Source organism: Anopheles merus, chromosome 2R, assembly GCF_017562075.2.
Source record: "Anopheles merus strain MAF chromosome 2R, AmerM5.1, whole genome shotgun sequence".
Lineage (NCBI taxonomy): Eukaryota > Metazoa > Arthropoda > Insecta > Diptera > Culicidae > Anopheles > Anopheles merus.
In genome coordinates this window covers 33,993,579-34,020,120 of record NC_054082.1, presented here as the reverse complement: position 1 = coordinate 34,020,120, position 26,542 = coordinate 33,993,579, and the positions used below count along the sequence as shown (strand labels likewise).

Here is a 26,542-nt window from a genome sequence, read left to right as displayed (position 1 = left end):
TCTCGATTTCAATCATCACACCTGCGTGTACAATTCAATCCCAACCCCTGCCGTATGTACATTGTGGTAGGAAAAAAAAGGTGCAAATTGTATTGGGCTCATTGAGGTAGATGTGTTTCATTTACTTTTTACCTGGTTTGGGGCGAACGACTGTGGCCTAAACGAGCTGTAATGCGCAGGTAATTAAGCGAAAACAACAACAAGCGAAACCGACTGGCTATGTGCAGTTGGATAAACTATGGAAAGGGGTTTGCTTACCACCTTACCACAACAGGTGATTCCAGATGCTGGAACAAGCATGTCGGTTCCATGGTGTAATGGTTAGCACTCAGGACTTTGAATCCTGCGATCCGAGTTCAAATCTCGGTGGAACCTTTGCGGTGAGATTGGATGGTGTGTTAGAAAAATGCCAGAAGATAAGAACTGTGCAAGCGTTGTAAAAGTGCGCTCTTACTTAAATAATACACCTTTTTAATATAGATATGTTAAAACTATTTCTAATGGGAGTAGAGTAAAACAAAAAGAAAGATTAATGTCAAAGTAAAAGAAGGAAAAAAATTCACGTATATTCAAACAGGTGTGTTCACAAATAAAAACAAACACACGCACGGTAACATTATAACTAATATTTTAAACAGCGACAGTCGTGCTAAGTATTATTTCGTAACGATTATATTATGACTAATTATCGTAACGATCGATACTTTATTAGATGAAAGATTCATTTGGGATTAACTGTGGTTATTAATATTATTTTACTTTGTTTTTATGTTAGTTTTTGGTTTATGCTTTGTCGAGAAAGAGTGCAATTTTTATTCACATTGGAACAATATTTTTGTTTTATTTTTTCAAGAAGCACCAGATAAAATTAAATTATGCTCTAGACTACCAAACGTTTGACAAAGAACATTAATATAGTCCATTCCAAAACAGTCGACTGTGGTGTTTGATATGCGTCACACACACTAGCCAAGTATCAGGTAGATTATACATCCCCATAGCATACATCGGTCGATCACATCGCTCTGCCCAGCTTCTGCGGGATTTCTTCAGGGATTCCCGGAATAATTAATCTCCCGCCATTTCGACCAATTCAGAACGTTCGTTCGCATCCGAGGATCGGAGCTTTTTTTTTGTTTCTTTCTTTCTCGAGCTAAAGAACTGTGCCCATGCCCAGGAACAGCAAAAGTTTGGGCACAACATGTACACACGTACAACACACAATCGTCATTCGATACTCTTCCCTTACTGTTTGGACTGGTCGACTGGTTGCATGCTGCCGGAGGACGAACCGTCGATGGCAGATGCGCCGGAGACCTCTCACGGGCCGAACAGCGAGCCGAAGATCTTTACCCTTGGCCCTGTGCTTGCAGCACCTTTGAAGATGAGGACGAAAGATCGTTCACATGTGTAAGGAGCGGGAGAAGACACAGTCCAAAAAAAAACCAAAATCCACAGGCGAGGGTCCCGATGTTTGGAAGGTCTGTGATGTTCGGACTGAACGAAAGGAAGAGGGAAAAAAAACTCTCCCGTAACTCCTCACCCTTGGCGGGCTTGAGCTGCAGTCGATTTTAACCCCTACTGAAGGACGCGCCCAGACGTAAAACAAGGATCACACACCGACAACCGAATCCATCGGGGTCATTCACATCGCCGGGGTCTCTCTCCCTCTGCGGCTGCTGCATGTGTGTGCTGCACGCGTTTGGGCGCGCGATCTTTTTTTTTTCTGGGATCCCTCTCTTCGCTTTTCTCTCTTTCTCTCTCATTCAGTGTCGTTCGTTTGTAGTACGTTTTTGCCACCTCTCTTCTCGGGTTGTTTCTTCCGGTCGTCTTTCGTACCCACGGTTGGGCTTTCGTTCTCCCCCTGTCTGTCCATCTTTCGGTAGGTTCGATGAAAATTAATCTTGCACCGGAATGGGAGAACAAGTAGAATAACAGGCCGTGCCTCCCCCCCCCCCTCCTCCCTTTTATCCAAAGGGAAGAAGGCAACGAACGTGAGCCCGTCTTTAATACAGCGGGTCATCGTTTCTGGCGTTCGTCTCTCTGTGTGAGATTGATCGACATGAGGAGGAGGAGGATCGTCTCACGCTCATCACGCTTGCTCACCCCAAGCTCAGCTCACGGAGTTCGCTCCCCCTGTGGGCTGCGTGCTCCTCATCTCGAGCGTTTGATGTGCGTCCTCCTTTCTTGCATTTGTTTCGCCGCTTGTTTTGCCTTTGCGTGTGTGTATTTATTTGTGTATTTTGTTGTTGTTGTTGTTGTTGTTGTTCTTACTGTTGTTCCTCTTCTCCATTCGTCTGTGTCGTTTTTCATTACTCTTTCGGCTTCATTTCTTAATGCCATTTTACATGTTTGTGGCTGCGGTTGCTGCTGCTTTGCTTATTACGCGTTACGCTTTGGCATCGTTTCGGTAGAATAGTTTATGTGTTCTGCTTAGGTCCACCCTTGCGTTTATAAAATGTTGTGGCCGGTTTTTGTTTTTCGATTCTTTCTGCATATGTGTGTGTGTGTGTGTGTGTGTATGGTTGCGTCTGGGTGTTTTCTCTCTTTGGCGAGCAAAGTTTTGGCGACGATGAGAATGAACCCGATCAAAGAAAAGACCAAGGGAAGGGGTAAAGGTATGGGAACGAAAGATTTTATCGCCATTTAGCGGCATTTTGCTGCCATAGCCCTAGCAATCGGATACCCTTCTCGCGTAGGTCGCACATCCTTTGGATGTTCTCGGTGTCGAATGATTGCCGTACCATCGTCTCGCTTCGGTCGACCGGGGTGGTCCAGTGCATCAAACAACGTTTCGTGCAATAGAAACCCTTTAAATGATGATGATCATGATGGCCACCAGTACAGCGGCCACAACCAGGGATGTACCGAAACGGGTATTTTCAATTTCGGGAATAAATGCACGGTATTTTCACGGGTGAATTAGGGTTTTTGAATGGCGCAACAGCTAATATTAGTTGTTGTTTGTTTTTTATTTCATTTGGATGTAATGAATATCCATGATATTTCCAGCTCAATCAATGTAATAATCTGTTAGGCATCAAATACACGACGCTCGCCCGCGCCGAAACACGCTCATCCACTCAAACTTGCCTGGAGAAGTTTCCACAGATGTCATTTACATGTTGTACGGCCGTGTTATAAGGTCAATTACATTTTTCGTCAGATCCTAGTTGCTAGATTACCTTCCCTAGTTTGCTAGACTATAATTTGGAGGATGCCAAATATAACGGGTAAAACGCTTGGATTAATGGTGTTTCAACTTATTGATAAGAAATGCTTGATTAGAATTAAAAACATCTTAGAGTACTCAATTTGAGGTAAAACTGTTTGCTCTTAATGATTGAATATGGTGAAATTTTATGTGTAATAAGATCATCCTTTTGAAAACTTTGAACGAATCGTTTACAAAACAAGACCTGGTTGTACGACATCGACATAACTGGAAAATAAAATTGTCGCATCGTAGTCTCGTTAGTAATGTAATGTTTTTTTTTATTGATTTATCTATTTTATTTATTTAACTATTTATTTATTTATTTTATGACATAAGACAGTTTATTTTGATTTGAGAAATGTTAAATTAAAGTTGCCATAAGGTTGCTCAAATATTTCTCCAGGCAAAAAAGCTACTGCAACAAAATTGAAATTACCTAAAATGTACCCGTGTTGAAACGAACAAGGGAACACCCCGATAAAACCAAGGTAAAAAAATGTATTTACTCCACGGTACAACACTGGCCACAAAGGGCAGGGAGGAGGGAGTCGAATGAAAGGATGAGGGAAAGAAATAACGAGCAACTAAATTGCACCTATTGAATTGGACATGAATTCAAAACAGAAAAATACAGAGATGGTGTAGATTGTAGGTTAATGAAATGGCTTCTAATAAGTCAGAATTTGTAGAATGTTAAAAAGTGTCAATTCAAAACATATAAAATACATGTTAGTATACAAACTTTACAACTTCAACGATTAAAACTATTCCAAAGGAGCAAAAGATTAAATGCATCAGAAGAATAAAACAAAAATATTTTGATATTGCAATCATTTAAAGATGTCTCTAATACTACCAAGCCGCATATTGCAGAAGTCTTATCCTTCTGGTTGGGACAGCGAGAACGAGCACAAAAAAAAGGTGTACAACATTCGGGGTAAAGATGCTTGACTGCGCTAATGAATGTTTTCGTTCCGTTCGCTGTCCGGCTTCCACCCATTTGTTGGTGGTGCTGGTGGCCAATTCTAAGAAGAACTGCCAGAACTCTGCGGACCCGGGTGGCAAAACTAGAACAGTATCGGCAGACACATAGATCCCTCCGGAGTGTGTAAAGTGAATGTATGTGAGAGAGAGAGAGAGAAAGAGAGACAGAGGAAGACCAAGAACCACCGTTAAGGTGTAGTTGAGTGGCATGATCAATGAAATTCTCGCAGCCCATAACTGGCAGACGACTCGAGGTCGTTGGGGTGTTCGGCCAAGAATCGGCTCCGTCCACTGGAAGCCCAACAAAGGCTTGGGCGGTGGTGCGGCATACTTGAGATGTTTTTCCCATCGATTTATGCTGCCGTTTTGCTGCCCGCCCCCCCCCCCCCCCCCCCAGCCGATCGTTGATCATTTTTCATTGCCCAGCGACGCCGACGATAGAGAGAAGAGTATGAGAGCGCGCGCGCGCGCGCCACCTGCCGTCGCCGGTGTTTTGGAGCATTTTCGGTAGAAGATGGGTGCGCGAACCGTGGGATCATCCGGAGTGTGGAGTGATGAAAATGTAGCAGGCAAGACAGCGTCAAACATTCCTTTCAATGACTGCCATCCATACAAGCACACACACACACACACACATATCAACGAATGATCCACGAAATCGATGGAAGGTTGAGTTTAAGCTTTTTTATGTTCCTAGTGGCATGTGTAATAAAACCCAGGTCGGTTTTTGTTCGGTTCCGAAATCAACGAAATGACTTCTTACTTTGGCTTCCCTTTTGCTGATACGCCGCCTTACAGCCGAATTCGTCATGCATTCGTCCTCTTAAAGCGAAGTGTTTTAGGGAAGGTTTTGTTGGCTCGTACGCTACCCGCCACTGGAAACGGAACGTCCGTTTGGGCACACTGAGCTGAGAACTGAACCATGGGCAATTTTTCATCCCACTAATCTGCTCTCCCGCAAAGGCTTTTCTTACGTTACGAGAACGACTTCCCCCCCCCCCCCCCCCCCCCCCGGGTATGTATGCACGGGTACGCGCGAAGGAAAGCGTACGAAATTGGCTCGAATAAAGTACGGCTGGTGCCGTGTGTATCATTCTGCTCCGTTTTCTGCTCTCCCCATAGGTCTCGTTTGCTGGGCGGCAGATGAGCCACAAATGGAGGTCACTCTTGACCGTCCATCAGTGTGTGTGTGTGTGTTCGGTTCTTGTTCGGTTTGTTGTGTGGCTGTCGATTGTTGCCAATGATTGTTGTTTGGTTGGCGTTCTTTGTCGGGGTACCCGTTCGTTAATCGTGTGACGGCGTGTTCCATTCAACCGGAGGCTCTTCTCATGCATATCCACAATTCTCAGCGCGACAGCGACAGCGCGCACTACTTTACAGCTTTTCCAGAGCCCGCTGGCTGAGCAAACAAGCCAACGGAATGATGATTGGGATGCTCAAACATCTGAATATGGAAACGGGTTTTGATGGGAGTTGATGGGTTCGGTGGAATATATTTTAGATCGTGACGATGAAAAGAACCGAAGCAAACGCACGATACAATCCGTGTTCATCCACACAGTGAGAATATGTTGGCCCTTTTGGCTCTGGCAAGGACACTAGGTGGCGGTGAAGGAAGAGGACACGCTCTGCCGCTTTGATGGTGATTTATGAAAGCTCATTTTTTGGGACTTAAGGTTTGGGAAGTCTTGGGAAGCTAAGAACCAATTAAAGATATTAGTAGACAAAATGAGATAAAAGTCCAAAATCGTTATTAACTATATTGTTTGGAGATTTGAATCTTCTTATGAATCATATGCATATGTTCAAATGTTTTGGACATGTTAAAGCTGGTTTAGTACAGTGCTGGATAGAAATGGCATATTTTTATCAAAGCATTTCATTATTTTTTAATGTTCAATCAATTCTATCTGGTAAAGCTTTGTTCAGATTAAAGTACTGTTAGTCTTAAGAATGGCTAACTAATGCGTGATTCAGGCCATATTTGTTACACGACTTATTAAATAATGATAAATACATAATTCCCATGATTTTACCTACCGGACACTGCCTTCACACCTGCTTAACTCATTCTTTGTTCAGGAGCTTTAACTTTTCCACGTTTGCTGTCTAGCCAAAACCAAAACCACCCTTTAAATGTATCCCTCTAGTGGTCGTCAGCCTTTTAATTATTTCAACTGTTTATATGTATCTTTCTTAATGCGACACCTTATCATCATGCATACTATGGTCCCCCGTCTTGTGTTAAGCTGTTTGCTCTACCCCACACGTTTGCTAATTAAAACGGTTAAAATGCTTCCGTACGGGAAGGGAAACGTCAAAACGTCGTCTTAATAGTCACAGTGTGCACAGTGGCTAACGGAGTGAAATGGTTTAAGAAGAATAATCACTTGTAACCATATCCAGCACTCACACACTCACTCACTCACTGTAACACATGCCACCTCCTAACCCTACCATCACTAATTTGTTTTAATCAGCTCCGGCCAAGCCAAGAAAGGTAGAAGCCAAGAACAGTGTGCTACCAGCGGTTGCCAATGGTTGGTAAATGTTCTACATTCCTCCCCTCCCCCGGCCACACATTTAAATCCGCTCGATTGTCGTCGATGGGAGCAGAAGTGGAGACGCAGCGCAGCGATATAAAAGTGCGATGAAAATCGTAAAATCATACCCGGCCGTGTACAACCGTTCCGTTACACGGTTTTATGATGGTGTGTTTCGTTCCACCGTTTTTACGATGGGAAAAGCCGGGCGTGTAGTAGTGTAGTGGAAGGCGGCTGCACACCGTTGTTGGTAAGGATGACGATGATGATGATGATGATGATGATGGGCCCTTGTCAGCGTCTATGAACCTTCGAGCGGCGGGTGCTTGGCTGCGTTTGTCGGTAGTGTGGTGTTCTGTGCACCGCTCTGTCTTTAGGGCATTACATTTTGATTTTGTTTTATCATCAAGTTGTGAACAAATCCGTCCGTTTGGAATTACTTTTTTTTGTTGCTACATTTGGGTAGCAAAGAACCAATTTTAATTCCTCAAAAAAAAAAATAATAATAAAAATACATATAACGGAAACATGTTTGTTTGTTGCCTTCAATGTCTTGCGTCGAGTTCTATCACTCGCTCCACGGCCTTCTAACGCTTGCAGTTTAGCCTACCAACAGCGACCGCCACCTCCGCCACGTCGGCAGCTTTCGGCACCACCGATCACGGCAGGCGAGAGAATGGGCAAAGAAACGGGCGACGCCTCGCTTTACAACGTTTTGCAATCGCCATCGACCCTTGAAACGAATTTTCCCTTTTCCGAAGGGCAACTACACCGCCACCACCGCCGCCGCCAGCGCGGCGCTGCTGGCCTCTCCAGCGTCTACTAGCAGCAGCAGTATTAGTAGAGCAGCAGCATTGGCCCGATATGATACGATGTGCGGGGGAGCGAGAGAGCGGTAATAGAAACGGAATCTATCTGCTGCGAAACCTGCTCCGACCAAACGATTTGCGCTCAGTGCAGCAGCAGCAGCAGCGTCGCCCAGCAAGCCCCAGGGGGTCCACGGGTTACTGGGATGAAGGGGGATGGGGGGAGGAAGGGTGGAAAATTAATGAAAATTTTCTGAAACCTACTGCTCCACAACACTCCCTACCCGACCGCGCGCGCGCGCACGCTGGCTCGGACGCACCGTCGTTATCCGTTATTTGTCATCGTCACCTACCAATTGCGGATGACGGTGTGTTCCTTACATACAGCGCAGCCCGGCTCACCACACGCACAGAGGGCCATGGTGTGTGTGTGTGTGTGCGCCCGCGCCCGACCGAAGAACAACGAGGTGAAGGTGAAAGTTACAAAGTTGTGGACACACTGAGTGTGTGTAACTGAAGGGGTGTGATATAACGGTGCGAAGGGAGGGTTAGAAGGGAGGGGGGGGGTTTAAGAGAGCGAATGGGTGAAATCGTTGGCACGGGGTTGGGTGGGAGGGAGCTCTGGGAGAGACTATTAAAAGTGCGCACGGTACTCGAGACGCCGAAAGAGCGCGTAATTTTGAGAGCGCATTCAGAGAAGCGAGAGAGTATAACAAATTGATGAGAATAAGAGGGAAAGAGAGAGAGAGAGCACAATTCGATCTAGCAGGAGAGCGCGATAGGGAAGGATGACAGTGTGGCGCGCACAATTGAAAACGATGTCATTGTAAAATATGGACATAGGATGTAAAATGGAGAGCAAAAGCATGGTGAAATGAGCGAAGCAATAGAAGGAACAAAGAAAGAAGGCAAGGCAGAATCAACTGCCGGCGTCTAGGTTCGTTTCCTCGTTTGCTGGTGTTGAAACCAACTTCTCAGCTTCCTTTTTTTTAAACGTGCAGCGTATTTCTCGGAACTTCCCTTGGTTGGTCCTTTTTATCTCTCCAATTTCGCTTCTTGCCTCTCGTCTTCTTGATACTGTGGCGGCACTGGAAAACGGGCATACTGTCATCCTATGCTCGCTTCTAAGAAAAGGGTTACTCCGTGGGCTTATGATAATGAACACACACACACACCGCTCTCCAAAGCTCAATCATATTCCTGGCCAATTTCGCCATTTGTACCAATCGGCCCCATTCGTGTTCCCTTCCTTTTGGTGCGGTTCTTTAGCCGAGGTGGACCTCAGCCAAGGTGGACGCGCGTGATTGCTGCGGTGGTTGGGTTGGGGGTCGGTTCGGTAGACCCTGGCGCGCAGGCACATGGCATCGAAGGTGAACGCCGACAAAAAGCGTTGCAACACAGAACACTCGGCTTCGGTGGCCAACCTCGACGCGCACGTTGCATTAGAAGCAAAAGACGCAGACAAACACAGGTGGAAGCGAGACAGAACGCACAGCGGTGCTGCGCCTGAGTAAGTGGGAAAGAGCAATAGGCAGTCAGAGCGAGAGGGAGATAGAGAGAGAGAGTGAGTGAGTGTAAAAAAAACTACTCTCCTTACAAGAAATGGAAATCAACAAGGGTGGATTGGTTTGCGCCGTGTCGCGGGGGAGGGTTGGTAGTGGTGGTAAATACTAGTAAAATCGTGCTGTTGCTACTGCTGCTGTTGCTATTGCTACCCTGTTCACGCGGGTATGGTACCGTTTGTACGCGCGTCACTCACGTTCGCCTCTCTCACGCCGTGAGCGGCTGCGGAATCAGCTGAGCGAACCGAACGCACGCACACAGCCGCGCGGTAAAGGCACTCACAACGCACACCAGCAAACCACCACTTGCCGGTGGTTTGGACTGGTTAGGCAGTGTGCGTGAGGGGCACTCACCCACACACGCACACAGGCAAAAGGTGCGCACACACACACAGTCGCACGCACGCACACTTCAGCAACAGAAACCGCAAACGCAGTGAAACCGAAACCAGCTGAGCGATTTCCTTCGACACCTCATTTTGCTTCCTCTTGTTTGCTGCTCTTCTCGCTTCCTTCTTTGCGTGCAGGTGATTTCGCAGTGTGCGTGCGTGTGCGTGTGTGTGTGTGTGTGTGTGTATCGTGAAGGGGAATTCCTGCTCTCGTCGTGGGTGACGGAATTCGCGCGCGCGCGCCTCTTCAACCTCTCTGCACCCTTTCCCCCTGTAGCGACGGGCATCTTGGTTTGCGTTTCTTTGCCCGCTGCATTTCGGGAACGGGCAGCAAATGGGAAAACCGTCCGTAAGTGGGATGGAAGCGGAAGGGTTAAGATGAATGGCAAAGGGAGGGCATGGTGGGAAAAAGAGGTTGGTGGAAAGGTAATTCTGTTTGATGACGCGACCGTTGGTTTTGCCTGAAGCCCCGATTAGGGGAATGGGGATGCCCTTGCTGTGGCGTGCGTTGTTGTGCGCCGCGCGAGCTTATGTTGTACTGTAGCGGCCCAAGTCTGGCTTCGTCTGTGCCCTCTCGCTCCAACCACCACGCTCTCGCGAGGTGGTAAGTTTGGGTTTTAATCACGCAAAACAAGAAGCTAAAGTAATGATAGTGTTGTGCTGGCAGGCAGCTCACCGCACAAAGGGCCACAAGCACGGCGTATTGTGCATGCGAATTGTTTGGGGTTGACAGACAGGGAGGGGGGAGGGGTGTTCGTGTGACGGTCTTACGAAAAGTAGTCCACCTGTGTGTATGTGTGTGTGTGTTGTGTTGGATCGTCAAGAGCGTTTCTCTCTATCCACCAACTGTCTCATATTGATAATGGAAACTTGCAATATTGGAATAATTTACTAGGGAGTATATGCAACTTATGGCTACATCGTATTCAAGCTGCGTGTGTGTGTGTGCGTGTGTGTATGTGTGATTAAAGTAACCTTCTTTGCAAAACGTACCACTTTTGCGCACTTGGTAAATGTGGATGTCAACGGTTGCGACATTTTTTCACTCATAAGTCTTCGCCAGGAGAATGATAAAGCTTATTTGGAAATTGTCTATCTGCATAAGGGATTTGTTTTTTTATGTTTAGGTGCTTTACAAACTAATTGAAGTTGAAAAATAGCATAGCATACTTTATAAAGATTCTAATTGCATTACCAGACTATACAAATTGACTTGACACACTGGCAATTTTTCGATCAAAATAGGGAATTTATTGAATGCCGAAATACCACCACTTGTTATAAAAAAGAGGTGCGCAGCCGGTAGGATTCGAACCTACGCTCCCAGAGGGAATCTGATTTCTAGTCAGACGCCTTAACCGCTCGGCCACGACTGCTGCTTGCGGAGAGGGTGTCTAGTGGCGTTTAAAAACTCTCTTCGCTCAACTCACACCTTCGCAAAGGCTCGAAAAGTTGCCATTGCAAAACAAACAATGCTTCCGCTCCTCTTTACACATACACTCGAAACAACCCTGCTGCCGCCAACCACCATAGCAACACGCACCCCTTTCTCACCCCCTCAAATACCCTTCCCCTAGCACGTGGCAGTATTTTTTTCTTCCTAATCTTGCCCCGGTACTTGTTCTTTCGAGCGACCTTTCTGCGCCGTCGGTGTGTGCGTTTGCGAACTTCCCTCCCCCCCCTGTCGGTCGACAATGATGACGACGACAACGGTGATGGTGACGTTGCTGCTACGTCAATGCGGGGCGGCATAACGCGCTCACACCACTCACCCGAATGCAAAAGGACGGTTGGCAGCGCACTGCTTTTGGGCGGCAGTAGGGGCAATAGTACTAGGAACTACGACGCACTGTGGGGTAGGGACAAAAAACGGAAGCGCTTCTTCTGCGTAGCATCTATGGGATTGCTGATCCTCGATGCTGCGTAATTAAATCTCCATAAAGAACTGGTGTGTTGGAGTTTAAGAATAGAAAAGCAAAACTAGATATTACTTCTGATGCGATTGAATTAGCATGCGAAAAAAGGGGTTTTTGTTTATTGGGAAACATTTTTCGGTACTGGAGCGCTTACTTGTCTGTAGAAGGTTGACCGTTTAAAATGTCATTATGCTTTTGGGGTGAAAATGGGTCTAACCTGCGTTGGTCAGTCATTAACTTTTTGTCTATGCTTTGTGCACCAACCAATCGATCACTTTCTTTGTCACCTTTTCCTCGTTTGAAGCGCAGTTCGGTTCCGTTCGTCTTTTTCCCCTAGTTACTCAGATATCGTTTCGATGCCGACCAAAGTGTATGAAGACCAGGTGGTCTCAAAGACTGTTTTTTATGACCAAATTTGAACGTCACTTTTTGACAGCATGGATGAAAACTTTTCCTCAAACAAGCTTTTTGGCGACTTGCTGAACGCACAAACAATCTTAGAATCTTCGTTCTTTTCAATAAAATACCTTCAAAAACACGTAAAATATTTCTTTTTGTAAACTAAACCAAATCTGATCTAATTAAAATCCATTTTTGTATCAAAATAATGCCGTCGATGAGGACACCAATGTGTAATACGTATGTGTTGCTAAGAACAAATCGAACCATTCCTATGGAAATTCATTTCACCCATTCTGTCAAAAGGAGCTGTTTTTGATTCCGAAATTAGTTGTCAATTTGTATGGGACGAGACCTCCTGGTGTTCATACACTTTGATGCCGACTACGGACAGTATGAACTTTCTTCACATCCAGTCACTAGCCATGCCGATTTTTAATGATTGCCCTGATCAATGTACTAGAATTAATTATAAAATGTGTTTGAAGTGGGGCCCGTTGTCGCGAGAAATAAATATTTCCGACCGGTAAAATTCATAAGCAACCTTTTCGTTTTCCTCTAATTCCATCTTCCATCCACGAAAAAATAACCGAAATCCGTCGGCTGTGGTAGTACCACCACCACCACCACCAGAACCCAACACTACTACTTGTCTTGTCACCCCCAAGGGGGAAAGCTGAGCCAGAGAAGCGCACATACAAGATAACAACACACACACACACGGCAGCATTTTGTGGCGTGCGGCAAACATCGCGCAACAACAAGCGTGTGCGAGTGTGTGTTTATGCGCTCGGCCTCCAGAGCTCCGGAGCGGAGTTCAAGTGCGTACGCGCCTGTGTCGCGTCCAGTCACGTCGCGGATCAGGTGCGTGTGTAGCGAAGGTGTGCCCTTCCGAGAGATAACGTGCGGTCTGTGGGGAGAAGGTGGTGGGGGTATGTTCAGTTTTGAATCGGCTACACACTGGTTGCAAATTAAATTCCAATAAAACACACCACATTATTGCCTGTGCCTCTGCTCTTTTCTCTTTCTCTTTCTCTTTCTCTCTGTCTTTCTCTCGCTCTCTCTCTCTCTCTCTCTCTCTGTTTTTTGAAAATTCCCTCCTCCCCCCTCCTCAGCACGATTGATTAGTTATGCCCACGGTCATGATCGCGCGCACCCGATCCGCACAGCATTGCGCATCCGACCGACTTCCGCCTCGCGTTAACCCCCCTCATTCACCCTGTGAGGGCGATACAGAGAGTATACGGCCGTGATAGAGACAAGCAACGGGTTGGGTGCAATGCTACCCTGTTTTTTTCTCATTGCGATGGACTCACGGTTGCAAATCGACCAGCCAGCAGCTGATTCTCGCTTATTCAATTTGCCATTTTTAAACGGTGCGGAACGGTAACCTAAACCCAAGTGGCTCTTCCACCCCACCCACCTAACTTGTAAACGAATAATCGAATCGAGAACCAAGAAAACAAATGCCACATCGGAAATGGTCGGAGTGTGTGTTAGGTGCGTGCGTACGCGGGTGGCTGATGATAGTGGCAGTGTGCTATATGCTGTCTCTGCTGCTTTTTCACTCTGTTCGTACCATTTGGCAGGCCCCCCCGAAGAAACCCAAGAAAAGACACCGACCAGCACCGAGAGTAAAAGCGGGGCAAACACACCAGAGCCACAAACGAAACAAAAAACTCCCATTTATTGCCACGAAGTCACATAATTTCGGTAGGTCACGTAATCGTTAAGCAAATGAGAAAAGGAGAGAACGCGGTGGGCGCAAACAAGCATAATAGAAGAGAGGTGGAGGGTGGCTCAATAGGGGTGAATGCGGGGGGATTTTCTTAGCCCCTCCAAGACTATGCCGCTGCCGTGGACTGCTGTATTTCTCTCGACATTGGCTTTTTGCACTTTTTCCCTCTTTTTTCCAAACACACAGTGTCTACCACCAGCCAGAGGACAAGAAAACAAAACCAAAGACAGGGTGCGCGCGTGCACGAGTGAAAGAGAGAAAATAAACGGTCATGTGTGTGTGTGTGAGAGAGAGAGAGACAGAGAGAGAGAGAGACAGAGAGAGAGAGAGAGAAATTTAGACAGAGGCTCTTTTCTGGGGGCTGCTGCGGGCGCGCTGTTGATTTTTCTTATTTTTCCACCCCGACCGACCGTGAGATGACTGTCATCGTGCATAGTGGCGTTGTTGGGTGGCACGCGAATGTGACAACGCGTGGTGTTGTGTAAACGTTTTCCTTTTTTTTTGTAGGTAAGCGTGAGGTGGTTGCGCACGTATCAGGAAGGGAATATTGGTTTGTTTGATTGATTCTTTTCCCCTGCACAGTAATAAAGGCTTTTGTTGTTTGCAGATAAAAAACTCTCAAGTTCATTTATTCATTTAATTAAAGGAGAGCAGAGAAAAGAAGAGAATTTTACCTTTATTCTCATCCACCTTAGAATCATTGCGATTCGCAGTCGGTAGGATTCGAACCTACGCTCCCAGAGGGAATCTGATTTCTAGTCAGACGCCTTAACCGCTCGGCCACGACTGCTTGGTGATGTGTAAGAAAATGAAACGATTCCACTGTTGTTTGGGGGCCAAGGAAACTGTTCAATCTTCTTGTTTTAGCTATTTCATTGTTTGATCCCTACCTAAGTGACATTTGTGCTTAATGTTTAACCATGACTAGTTAAGGCCCGGTAAAATCTACCGGATGTTCTCAAATTTCGAATTATTTTCAAACTCTACACTTGCAACAACCATAACTCCTATTTGCTCTTATGCGTTAATGCATTTGTGGTGACAAATGTGTTAACCTTGTAACTTCCTGGACAGTTCTGCAGAACCGTTAAATATTGATGAGGCTACTTTTGAGCCAAGTCACGCAATTTTGTAATTTTCAAACTGATACGTTCCATGCCTCTGTTGACACAAATGTATAGTTTTTTTATTATTATTTTTTAGTAGCAGCCTCAACAACGTGTTCATTGAATAACGTATTGATGTGGATTTAAAAATTAGGGTGCCGCTAATATATATACAACATGTTTAGATCCAATCCCAATTACGTACTTAAAACATACGATGTTTTGAAATACTCACTTTTGCTTCAATCCATTTTGTGTTTTTTTGTGCCCATAAATGTAAGATTGAACTATAAAAATATGACATCGCACATGGTTCGAATTCCATTTCTACTCTTTTTTTAGACTTATGTTTCATACGTTAGGTAATTAGTAATAGATGTTTAGAACATTTTCAGTGTAAATTTTCCCGGTCTTAAATTTCAAAAAGGTTTCCAAAACCGCCGTCAAAATTTTATTTCATTATTCTGAAATTGGTTTTGAAGTATTGAATGGAATTGGTATTTGTGTATGAGACAATTGTTATTATTGCGCCAAATATCAAATTTCAACAGTGAACATATACCCTCATATAACCATTCCAAATGTGTAGTTCTAATATTCCGATCCATACTGTTATATAAAAGAATGGTTCAACACTGTTATAGCCTTTCTTGAGCAATTCACTCAATTTGCGTTTACTTCCAAACTACTTTATTTACTCTTCCCGCCTCACATTTTTCAGATTTTGTTTCTAATTTGACGTGTACTTCATTATAACGTGGTTGTTCTTAATCAACACCATAGTACGGTGATAGCATCACATGGTAGATATAGCCATCACTCTTGATAGATACAGGCAGAATCTTTTCAGCCCTCTTGGGCACGTTACCGTAAGCATAGTTTCATTGTGAATCATTCTGCAGTTGATGCTTAGTTGTTCCGGAAGGGCATCCTGAAATAAGTAGTTCTTCCCGCATGCGAGCAAATCGTTACAAATTCAATTTCAACTTTCAAGCCATCAACATCCGCCGCTTTCTTGCTCGGAATTTCAGGAAGGCTTTATAGCATATGGCCGCTTAGGGTCTCTCGGCTACATCCGCATCTTATTGTCATGCGTTTTCCTTGTCCCGACTCAACCAATATTGCGGAGAAGTAGATTTGAGGGAGTAGTAGATTTGGGCCGGTTCCGTGGTACGGGACGACTCAATAAAATGCCCGTCATGGGTTCAAGCCCAGAATGGACCGTCCGCCCATAGCAAGGATTGAATATCCGGCTACGTGGTAATGAATTAAGTCTCGAAAGCCTATACAGGCCGGGGCATGTCCGTGTAGGACGTTACGTCTAATAGAAGAAGATTTGAGAGAGTGTACATGTTCGACGTCCTGGGTATAGCAACCCGTTTTTCAGGATATTCTGTACCACACTTATCTGCTGATGACGACGGTGTATGTAGTATTCGAGGTGCTTAAGCACCGATAATGATTATGGTTGGCTTTATTAATGATTGAATGAATTGGAATATCAACCATTTCACAATTAAGCTATTATGCATAGTTTTCAAACATGTTTTTTTTTTAATATTGCCTTGAATATCTTGATTTATAATGGGAAGGGGCATGAGATGGGACACGTTATCATCTAGCCACCTGATTTGCCACTTCAATTATTAAAAAAAAAACATTATTTCCACTACCATGTGTTTTCAAATTGATTTGTGTAAACAAAAACTCTAAGTAACCATTCATTACTCGCAGGCTGGCAATGTGGCATGGAGCAAGTCCTTTCGCAGCAACGCGCGTTGCTAAGAGAGCTCTGCTCTCATCGCTTTCTCTCTCTCTCTCTCTCTCTCTCTCGCTGAATGTTTACTCTCACGTCATTGTGGCGATTTTCGATTTTATATATAGTGAGATGTATTCGAATGATTCGATTGTAGATTTGTGTGTGTGCGTGTTTATGATCTTCTTCTATTGGATGATGATGTCCGTCCAATTGTTTTTACATTCATTTGTTTTGATATTTGAAGAACAAAGCAGTCACATTTCAAGCGGCGTAATTTCGTGAACGTGCGCTGTTCTATTACTATAAAATAATTACACGACCAATGATAAGAATTGATAATGTTTTTTTTTTTTAAAGAACAAGAGACATGAGAAACCAACCAAATAGCCACATCACAGTTGATTCTTTAAAGGACTTGCTCTACAAGTCCCTTAAACTGGTGCAGTTTAACGGAAGTTTAAGGACCTAGTTAATGGGAACTAGCACGAAGGCCCGATTTTCGAGTTTAAACATGTTGTTTGGGAGTTATTGTATTACTTATAGGATTGTTTTATTACATCATATTATTTCCCTTCATTATGGATCGACATACATTTCCCAGTTCATTCCCAACAGGTTCCTACAATACTTCAGCTTTGCAGAAACGGCAAGACCATATTAGAAGCTATTTGTTCGACACTAGCCTAGGCATTTATGAAACTATCCGAAAAAAGTGTACAAATTCTTCTTCTTCCCTTTGGTGCTTTGTCCGTTTGCCATACCTTCCACCTTTTTAAAGTGCAATGGAGGAGGGCAAAAGGGAGAGAATAAATTGAGGTACTTGATAAAGGAAGGTTCACAAGCAGAGGAACACACGGACCGGTGTGTGTGTGTGTGTACACGCATCGGCTCCCGGATGGTGTAGCTGCGGTGCCCAGAACCTCGTCCGGTTGCCGTTTGGCTAAAAAGCGTCGTTCGGTTTTGAACCTTCCCAACCGGATCAGCCGGCATCGATTCCTCTCTTCCATTGCGAAGAAAACTTCGCTTCGATTTTTACCCAAAACCACGTGGAGTAAGTGAGAGATGAAAAGCATGGAACCACTTCCTCCATCAGCCTCGGTCGCCGAGAACGCCGCCGCTGCTCACAACCGCCAGCACAAGAAGGGAGGAACATGTTTGACGTTGTTCCGTTCGCGCCTGCCCGCCCGCCCGCATTTCCAACGTGTGTGTGTGTGTGTGTGTGTGTGTGTGTGTGTGTGTGTGTGTGTGTGTGTGTGTGTGTGTGTGTGTGTGTGTGTGTGTGTGTGGTGTGTGTGGTGTGTGTGTGTGTGTGTGTGTGTGTGTGTGTGTGTGTGTGTGTGTGTGTGTGTGTGTGTGTGTGTGTGTGTGTGTGTGTGTGTGTGTGTGTGTGTGTGTGTGGCGTTGTGTATTTCGATTGCTTGAATTTTGTGATGACATGTTGGGTGGAAGGGAAAGCCAGGGGAAGACGGACACACCACCGTCCCGAGAATAGAAGGGAACAACACGGCGGTGTGTGCGCTGCGGATTGGTGAAAACTTCTCTTTTGCCGAACGGCTTGGCTTTTGTTGGCTTGGCATGGACAGAAGGGGCGGGAACAGTTGGCGAGGGGGTGGAGCAGTAAAATTGGAAGTGATTACGTTACGGTCATCCGAATGCCACAGGCTTCCCCGCTTTTTCCCGGCACAGCAGAAGACGATAGAAACAAGCGAGCGAGAGCGCAAGAGACTGAGAAATAGAGAGAGAGAGAGCGCACAATGTTGTGTGTGAGAGAGGCCTTTTTTGGATCAATCTGTGTGCTGCTGCTGCTGTTGGGGGATGTTTTTTTTCAGGTCCATAAGTTTACACTTTAGCGCTTAGAATTGATAAATTAATGCAAACGGGCAACGAGGGGGGGGGGGGGGGCCGCTTGGGTCTCTCGCTCATGGTTGGCCGAACAGAAGACAATTCGGCACATTTGCCTCATGTGCCGTGTCGTACATGTGTGTCTCTTTGTGTGGTGCGTATGTGTTTTACGGAGTAAGGTAATATGATTTAGCAAATCGGTTCCCCGAAATCGGAACACGTTTCCATCCGACACTGATGGGCCGTTTGATACGGAAGACACGGGCTCAAAGCCAGGGATGCGTGATAGTTTATGGACAAAATAATAATCCAATGGGTTCATTATTGACGAAGGTGATTGTTAGTAAGTGCTTTAGCATACGCTTGGTTCTATTTAAAGTAATTGTAATAGTTTTGAATTAGTTTTAAGACATTTTGACAAGTGATCGTTTGAATAGAGCAACATGCGATTAGGTTCATTGTAGTTGATTTTTACTAAACATAAACAATAAATTAAGCTTTGAACCATCATTGCAATAAACGTATCTTTCTTTGTGTTTCTGGGAAGTGGAAACACATACACACCGCGCGCTCACTGTTGCTCATTCATCCTTTTTGCTCACCGCGGTGAGACGACTTCCTTCCGCAACAACAAACCAACCAACACCGCAACAGAACGACCACGCTCGCGTATGTGTGAGCGGGAACAAGCGTGTGGAATCTACCTACTTTCCGGTGGAGGAGATTGCCCTGGCCAAGCAGTAGATGATGCGCTCTCTTATTTACTTTTCCTCGTCGAAGGGGGATAATTATTTGTATCACCCTGCGCCCCTTCAGGCTGTCCATGCTGCTCAACGGTTGATTTGGCTTTTATGTTCTTCCGAAGCTGAGCCGCTTTGCCTGCTTCCCCCATCTTCCGGTGTCTTCGATGGCGCACCACTCCGCATCACTCCCAGCACATACCAGCATGTGTGTGTGTGAGTGTGTGTATAGCCCATTAGGCGATTTGAATTGATTATTTAATTGGTATTCTTTCGCTTTGGCGCGTTTTGTCGGATTATGATGCACCGACAAACGCGCAAATTGGAGGAGTTTTGGGGTGCGTTCATTAACAATTCTCACATAGTTCCGGTACTTTGCGCAAGTGACAATTGCCATTTCTTTAGGAGGAGTGTTTACGTGCTATGAGTTGAGTAGCACGAAAAGTTAGTTAAAACACGCCGCTTTTTGTATTATAATTTATAAGCAATATTTGTTTCAATTAATAAAATTCACCGTGACGTCTAGCAGATGTCTATTGCCTTGGTCCTATATTTAATTGGTCGTTTCAAACTCCTATAATTGATTGTCCTTTTGGTACACCCAGCGTCCTCACTGTTAAAGATCATTCCTTCGCATAAAACATCACCTCAACGCAACCTTTACGAAAGATTAACAACCACCGAAGCAGCACTGTATTTGGTAGAGCAGAACAAAAAGGAAGAGAAGAGAACAGGACAAACAAAAAACCATTCCATCTCAAGGCAAAATTGAAACGCAAAGTTCCTTCCCACCAGCACAAACGAGGAACGAAGTGTACAGAAAAGAACCAAAAAAAAAACGCCTACAACACACCGTTTAATGTTGGCTCCGTTGAGCAATTTTTATGACAATTTCGGCGTCGAAAAGCTGCCAAAGCGGTTGATGGGGGTCCGGTGGTGGTCCTGAAAATGGGAAGAGGAACGAAGAAAAGAAGGGACGAAAAGGGGCGATAAAGAGAGACAGAGAGAGAGAGGGATAGTGAGAGTGAGAGAGCAAAGCAAAGCACTGAGATGAGATTGATCAATGATGGTGTTTGATTTGATATTGACGAGCAGGAGGAGCATCTTTGCCAAGCAACTGCTTCCACATTGTTGTACACACTTTTCCACTCGTTCAATCATCGACAACTTAAACTACTTAAACTTTAATGACTTTTAATATTGTGCTAGAAAAGTGTGACTACACAGCACGAGAAGATTTCTCCTATTATGTACTGCCATTTTCAAAGTGACATATACTTCATTTTACCTGTACGTGTCTTTTTTTGTTTTGTTCCTTTTTGGCTTGTGTCGTTTGCATAAAGTTGCTTGCACTCGCGCTCGAAAGGAAGAGGAAGTTCAAAGGTTTCAAGAGAGAATCACTGTGTGCAGCGGGGGATGTAGAAACAGGCGGGTGCCCAAGAGGAGTGGAGTGAACGTGAAGCGACTGCAAAATCTAGCCAACTTCAAACCGTTGTCGGATGAAATATCACACGAAACTCGGACTTTACCGCACGCTCCGTCTCTCCATTTTGCTGCTCGCTCGCTCGCTTCGTTTCGTTTCGTTAGCGCTCTCCCTCTCTCTCTCTCTCTCTCTCTCTCTCTCTCTCTCTCTCTCTTGGGACGTTGTAGTAGGCGCGTAGAGCGGGTGCTGTGAAAACGTGTTCGATACGAATATTTAGCTGTTTGTAGAAACCGGAACGGCGGGCGCAAGGATCAGTGGAGGTGGTAGGTGGCACACGAGATTTTCATCGTGGGTCGGAAAGCCGGGAAAAGATGAACATTTTCCACTGGCTGGCTGGCTGGCTGGCTGGCTGGCCATTTCAGAGCACCATCGGGATAAAGGAAGTGCAAACAACATGGTACAATCGAGGGTATCTCTCTCTCTCTCTCGCTTACGCAACCGGCCTACTGCGAATCGAAAGTCTATCCTGCTGAGTGTGGTGGTTCGCTTTTGCGGAACAAAGGACCTCGCCTGGTGCTGGGTACACCGTAACGCCGCTCGTAAGGATATATGCGGGACACTGGGAGCACCATTCGTTAGTGTGCCGTATGCACACACACACATACATACAAACACGATGCAAAATGCAATTCTGGACGCGTCGTCCGCGGGCACATTAGACGGGATGCAAATTTATGGTGAGACGGAAACGAGCATGATTGTCAGCACGGCATCAAACACAGGCACGCACACAGTCACATGCGTAAGGATGGGCTGGTTGACAGGGGGCGGGTGTATTGTGCTATTACGTGTACTAAAAACCACTTATTTTGCCGCTGTCTAGCGCTCGGCTAATGCCGCTTCTGCTCACGTATTTTCACACGCATGGAATAGGGAAAATATGGTGGGTGGTGGTGGTGGTGGTGGTTGCCGATGGTTTGGATTTAATTGAGATCGCTGGAATTGATGCTGGATTATGGGAAGGTGGCAAGGTGTAAATGTTAAATACCATTCGGTCGTGATTCTTTGCCAACATTTGACTCCGCATGGCAATCGATTGACTACGTTTGGGTGTGTTACATTTTTTCCGTATTTTCCGTGTGTTTCAGTTAGACTAACCGTCACTGTATCTGCAAAATTATATTTGATGTATGCACTGTACATGAGCACTTCGACAGATTCATGAAGAGGAATAGTGGCAGCATCTTTGTATACAATTAGCTGAGCAAATACAAGCAATATTTTCGTACTCTTTTTCCAACAACTTGTCCACTTATCAAGCTAGATTGATTTTTTCGACAAATCACCTGTCAAAGCATTTGGGTTTGGTTTCTATAACAGAAGCTCATCATATTTTGGTTGTTATATTTTAGTAGAAATGTAGAAAAAAAACCATCACCTTTGAGATCATAATTTAGTTTCATGAGTAGCAAGACAAGCTCTGCATGTGGAATAAAACCATTCATGATTCTACTTCAGTCTAATATTTCAAACATGCTATACTTAACTGTCTTTACTTCTTGTATTTCTTTATACTTGAGAATTATCAAATTTATGCCTAAAACTCCAATTTTAAGTGAAATGAATCAACTGAAGTCTGAAGGAATGAAGTCTATACAATTATCCTTTTTATGTAGTTTTTACAATTATCCTTTTTAATTTCAAAAACGATTGTTTCCCATTCTCCGACCAACAATGAACTATTGTTAAGTACAAATAGGAACTTAATACCGACTTGAAGTTCGATTCTGATCGATATTTTCTGGCAAAAGGAACACGTTATACGTTCCACGGCTTTCGATACATAGCGAAACGAGCTGACAAGTGCAACCAACTATAAAAGCATAACAAAACAGTATGATAACATTTCTGTAAGTACATTGAAATTCTTTCAAATTCATCCGTTAGACATGTGTGTTAATGTGTCAAAAGAAACGCTCAAAAAACCATAACCAAAATAAGTTAATAGCAATAATACTTGGTGGCGGGCATACACACACGTCCGCTCTTCCTGTTGCACGTCTATCAAGTTCCTTCTCCAGCGTGAAATAAACCCTTAGCCAGCATATGGCACTACCACGTGCTACGTGGACTGTATCTTGAAACGAGTGAAACATATACTGTGCGGGTGTTTGTGTTTGTGTGGATGTGTGTCTGTTTATTTGATTCATTTGTTGAGCACCGTATCCCTGCACAACTGTTGTAGGTGCTTTTGTACATTTTTTTTTTTTTTTGGGGAAGTTTTGTTTGATTTCCGCTCACTCGGGAAGAAGGTATCTTTTTTCACTTCCACAAGCCATCGCGGAGCGCGAGCACAATAAAGAGAGATAGTAGAAGCAAAAAGAAACACCCTTCAGGTGGCAACGACCATCCGGACCTGCTGTTCAAACTTTCTGGGCACCCCGGTACCCGGCGGCGGGCGGCGGCGGCGGCTTGCTCCTGTCGTCTTATTTGTCGTCGGTTGGGTTCTTTCGTCTGCCGCTCGTCAAGTTCCCTTTCCATGCGCTCTCGTTCGCATTTTGCGTGTATGTGTAGGCGCGAGCTCTGGCACGGTTGCTGGCTGCTTCTGGCCGGCAGGGCAACCATCCGCTAGCGGCATTCGTCCCATATGGAACTGTGTGAAGTTTTGTGACGGTTTAGGGAAGCCAATTTTGCCACTAAAATTCTGTGTCCTACGATATGATATGGTGGTTCTCGGAACAGAAAGAGAGACATTTAAACAAGCGGTGGTCCACCTACCGGAAACAAAATCACATAATTAATCATTTGCTATAAACTTGACTTTTTGGACTCAATCGCTGCCCCGGGACGAAAAATGACCTTAACAAAATTTTAAACCCCTACTACACACAAAAAAACACCCCCTTCCCACTACAACTCACCCATTCAACATTACGTGTTTTTATTCCCTCCTTGTCGGGTCGGGTCGCTGAAGTTCATTCAACCGTTTCGATGAGAATGCACAGAAACAGGCTGTAAACCGAACCGAGCCAGCGCGCAGCAGTACACCGTCGCCCTTGTTTATGGAGTCGCGAGGACAAGGCGAAGACAAGCCCCGGTCGAAGGAGCAGGAGGAGGATGATGAGGAGAGAGGCGGCGGTGACTCTCCATCGGGCCGTGTGACTTAATTGCGTTTATAACTTCTTCGCGAATCCCAACCGGTTGCCGGTTTGGTCAAGAACCGACAACGGCCACAACAGCGTCGACTAAGACGACGAAAGAGGTTCCAGCTTCTGCCCGGGATTGGACGATCATTAATCAAAAAAACGCAATGGAGAGGGAGCAAAGGATAGCAACACCTCCTCCTACACACACCGATCGGGGCTGAACTTCCAGATCCCAGTGCTGCCTTTACACAGCGACGAGGGTAATAAACCGGATCCTGTGTAAAGTGAGTGTCCTCACAGTGTTCGTTGGACACGCAGGTGTTGTCGCGTACGATTCTCTTCCCTTGACCTGTGATGTGGTGACGCAACTGTATCCCCGTTTTTGATACCCTCCTGGAGGAGCAACTGGATGAAGTTCTCGATGGCGTAGTGTGTGTGTGGGTAGAGTGGATGTAAAAAAGTAGGGCTTCTCTGGAGATACCGGGGATCGAACCCGGGGCCTTTCACATGCAAAGCGAACGCTCTACCACTGAGCTATATCCCCGTCGATGTGAGAAGGCGGCTTAATAGCGTACGGGTGAGCTCTAGTGCGCGGGGAAGGCAACGATCTCATTCTCACGTATTGAGCGATCTCTCTCTCGCTCTCTCCCTGCTCGCTCACCTAAAAAAAATGTTTTTATTATTATTTTGCAAATAACTCCCCGGTTCAAGTGCGTCAAACGAAGTGCGCTGTATGTGCTTCCTGTTCCAGCAACAAAAGCAAAAATGAGGCACAAAATGAGCACGATAATGCGCGGCGGCTTGGGCGGATTGCACTGACGTACTTCGATAAGGGTGGGGGAAGGGAGCTGGAAAACGGTTAGAGGTAAAGTCGTTCGTCGCCAACCAGACTGACCCTCGCAGATGTTGTTGATCTTTTAACACATTTTCTCCCCGGGCCGTCCCAACCGTCGCCCTACACCCCGCAATTGCTCTCCCCCTGTTTTTGCTGCTTCCTCTGAGTGTAGGTTTCGTGTTGTTATTTGTATTCCAGCTTCGGTCGTTTCGCTTGCCATACAACCAGCCCATTCCCGTCATCGATGAGGCCTTGGTCTGTGGAGAGAGACCCGGTCGGTGCTCGGTGCAGTTGCATGTTCGGATGGAGAGCCAAAAACGAAAAGGAACAGGAGGGGATGAACCCAGAATATCCCAGAGATCGATGCGCGGGTGAGGTGAGGAGAGCACTGAGATTACGCGTACCAGCCGAATGTAAGCACACGTAAGCACTGGTCGTACAACTTGGGAAGGACGTTGGTAGCCATCATCGCCATTACATCAGTCAGGATGAAGCATAAATCAGCAGTATTTGGTCCCACTTACTTTCCAGCTCGACAGCTCCCTAACCATTTTCAAAACCAAAACAAAACAAAAACGCTTCCGATGGGGTCATAGATCTGGAGTGGGTTTTTGAGACTTTCATGACCTATCCAACGAACGCTAACTGGTTGCTCCAACAGCTTACCGCACGCGGCAAAGGGCCGGAGAGCAGTTACGCCGGAAATTCCGTCCAACCCGCACAACAACGACCGCGTGACGACAAACCCGCCATATACACTGGGGCAAAAAAAAACGACATTGATCCATGCGCCTGCCCTTCTCTACATGTATTTGTGCGTCCTTTTCGGGGCTTTTACCCTCTTCAAACGACGTTTGCGGTACACATTCGATTGCACCGGTGAGAATAGCGTTTAGCTCGCAGTTAAAGATGCATTTCTTTCCATACTCCTCGGTATGTTCGCTCACCCTCTTCGTTCGATCTGGGTTGTTTCGATTTTGGTTTATTGTATTATTTTTCATTCCGTTTTCCCTTTGCACCTTCTACCAAAAACACACACACACACAAAGACACAAACTAACTCAAAGCCGGCGTATAGTCATGCTTCCGTTCGGGGTTTGATATTATTATTCCAACCATCATCATCATCATCCTCATCATCATCCCCCTCTGGCATCATTCACACACAAACACGCACACGCAGCACAACACACCGTTGATGAATCGCGCCATTGAAACAAGGAGATGAGTCTCTTGCTCACGTACGCACACACACACAGATTGTTCTCTCCGTTGGTACCGACAGCAGCATACTCTCGCAGAGTATGTATCGTCGATGTCGATTATCCCGAACGAAAAAACATTAAAAAAATACATGAGCTTATCTCCGCGGGGTGTGTGTGGTGCTGGTGATGATGCCGGGGAGGGGTTTCTACGACCAGACGGAGTGAAAAAAAACCCAAAGGGACATACCAGCGGCATCAAAGGAGCTTCTCTCTCTCTCTCTCACACACTCACATGCACACCTCGGGAGCGTTACAACGACGCAGCACAGACCGTGGGGCCCTCTAAAGTCGTACGAGCGCGGAGTCGCGCAAACAAATAAAAACCATCCTTGAGCTGGATGAAAACGGCGAGATAGCGGGTAAAAAGCGGCTTATGCTATGTCCTCCTCCCTCCCCACGGAACGGAGTGGTAGGGGTTGGGGGTGATGGTGTGGCTTACGTGCCTGGTGAGACGATAAGCATGACAGCATAATTTAAATCACTTCACGAACATCTTGTGCCGAGACGCGGTCGGAAGGGCCCGGTTTTTGTTTGTAATGTTCGGTGGCGCTCACGTTTCGCAGCCGATTATCTTGTCGTAAGACAAATACGTAGGTGAACTACATAAAATACATTATCATTAATTTGTTAATAAAAATTCTTCCCATCCACCACGCTTGGCGTACTGAACGTGCAATAAAGGTTAGCGATTTGGTTTGGTTCTTTCTTTGCCCGCAATCAAGATACGCGATGAGATGAATCGCTCACTATACAGTGGATTATGGGCTTAGCCTTTTCATCATACCTGTGTTTAAAGGCCTGTGCGAGGTGAAACGGTAGAATAGAGAAAGTAATGCTTGCTCCTGACGAAAGGGACCTTTTCACTCTCCCGT

At 45.5% G+C, this 26,542-nt stretch overlaps 4 non-coding genes across 4 annotated transcripts; 1 reads left to right on the top strand and 3 right to left on the bottom strand.

The window, feature by feature from the left end:
• Nucleotides 1–303: 303 nt before the first annotated feature.
• Nucleotides 304–375, top strand: Trnaq-uug. Its single transcript has one exon. It is a non-coding gene; the product is annotated as a tRNA-Gln (tRNA).
• A 10,420-nt stretch (nucleotides 376–10,795) lies between these two features.
• Trnas-aga lies at nucleotides 10,796–10,877 on the bottom strand. The gene has a single exon. It is a non-coding gene; the product is annotated as a tRNA-Ser (tRNA).
• A 3,385-nt stretch (nucleotides 10,878–14,262) lies between these two features.
• Nucleotides 14,263–14,344, bottom strand: Trnas-aga. The gene has a single exon. It is a non-coding gene; the product is annotated as a tRNA-Ser (tRNA).
• Nucleotides 14,345–24,042: 9,698 nt separating this feature from the next.
• Trnaa-ugc lies at nucleotides 24,043–24,114 on the bottom strand. Its single transcript has one exon. It is a non-coding gene; the product is annotated as a tRNA-Ala (tRNA).
• Nucleotides 24,115–26,542: the final 2,428 nt, after the last annotated feature.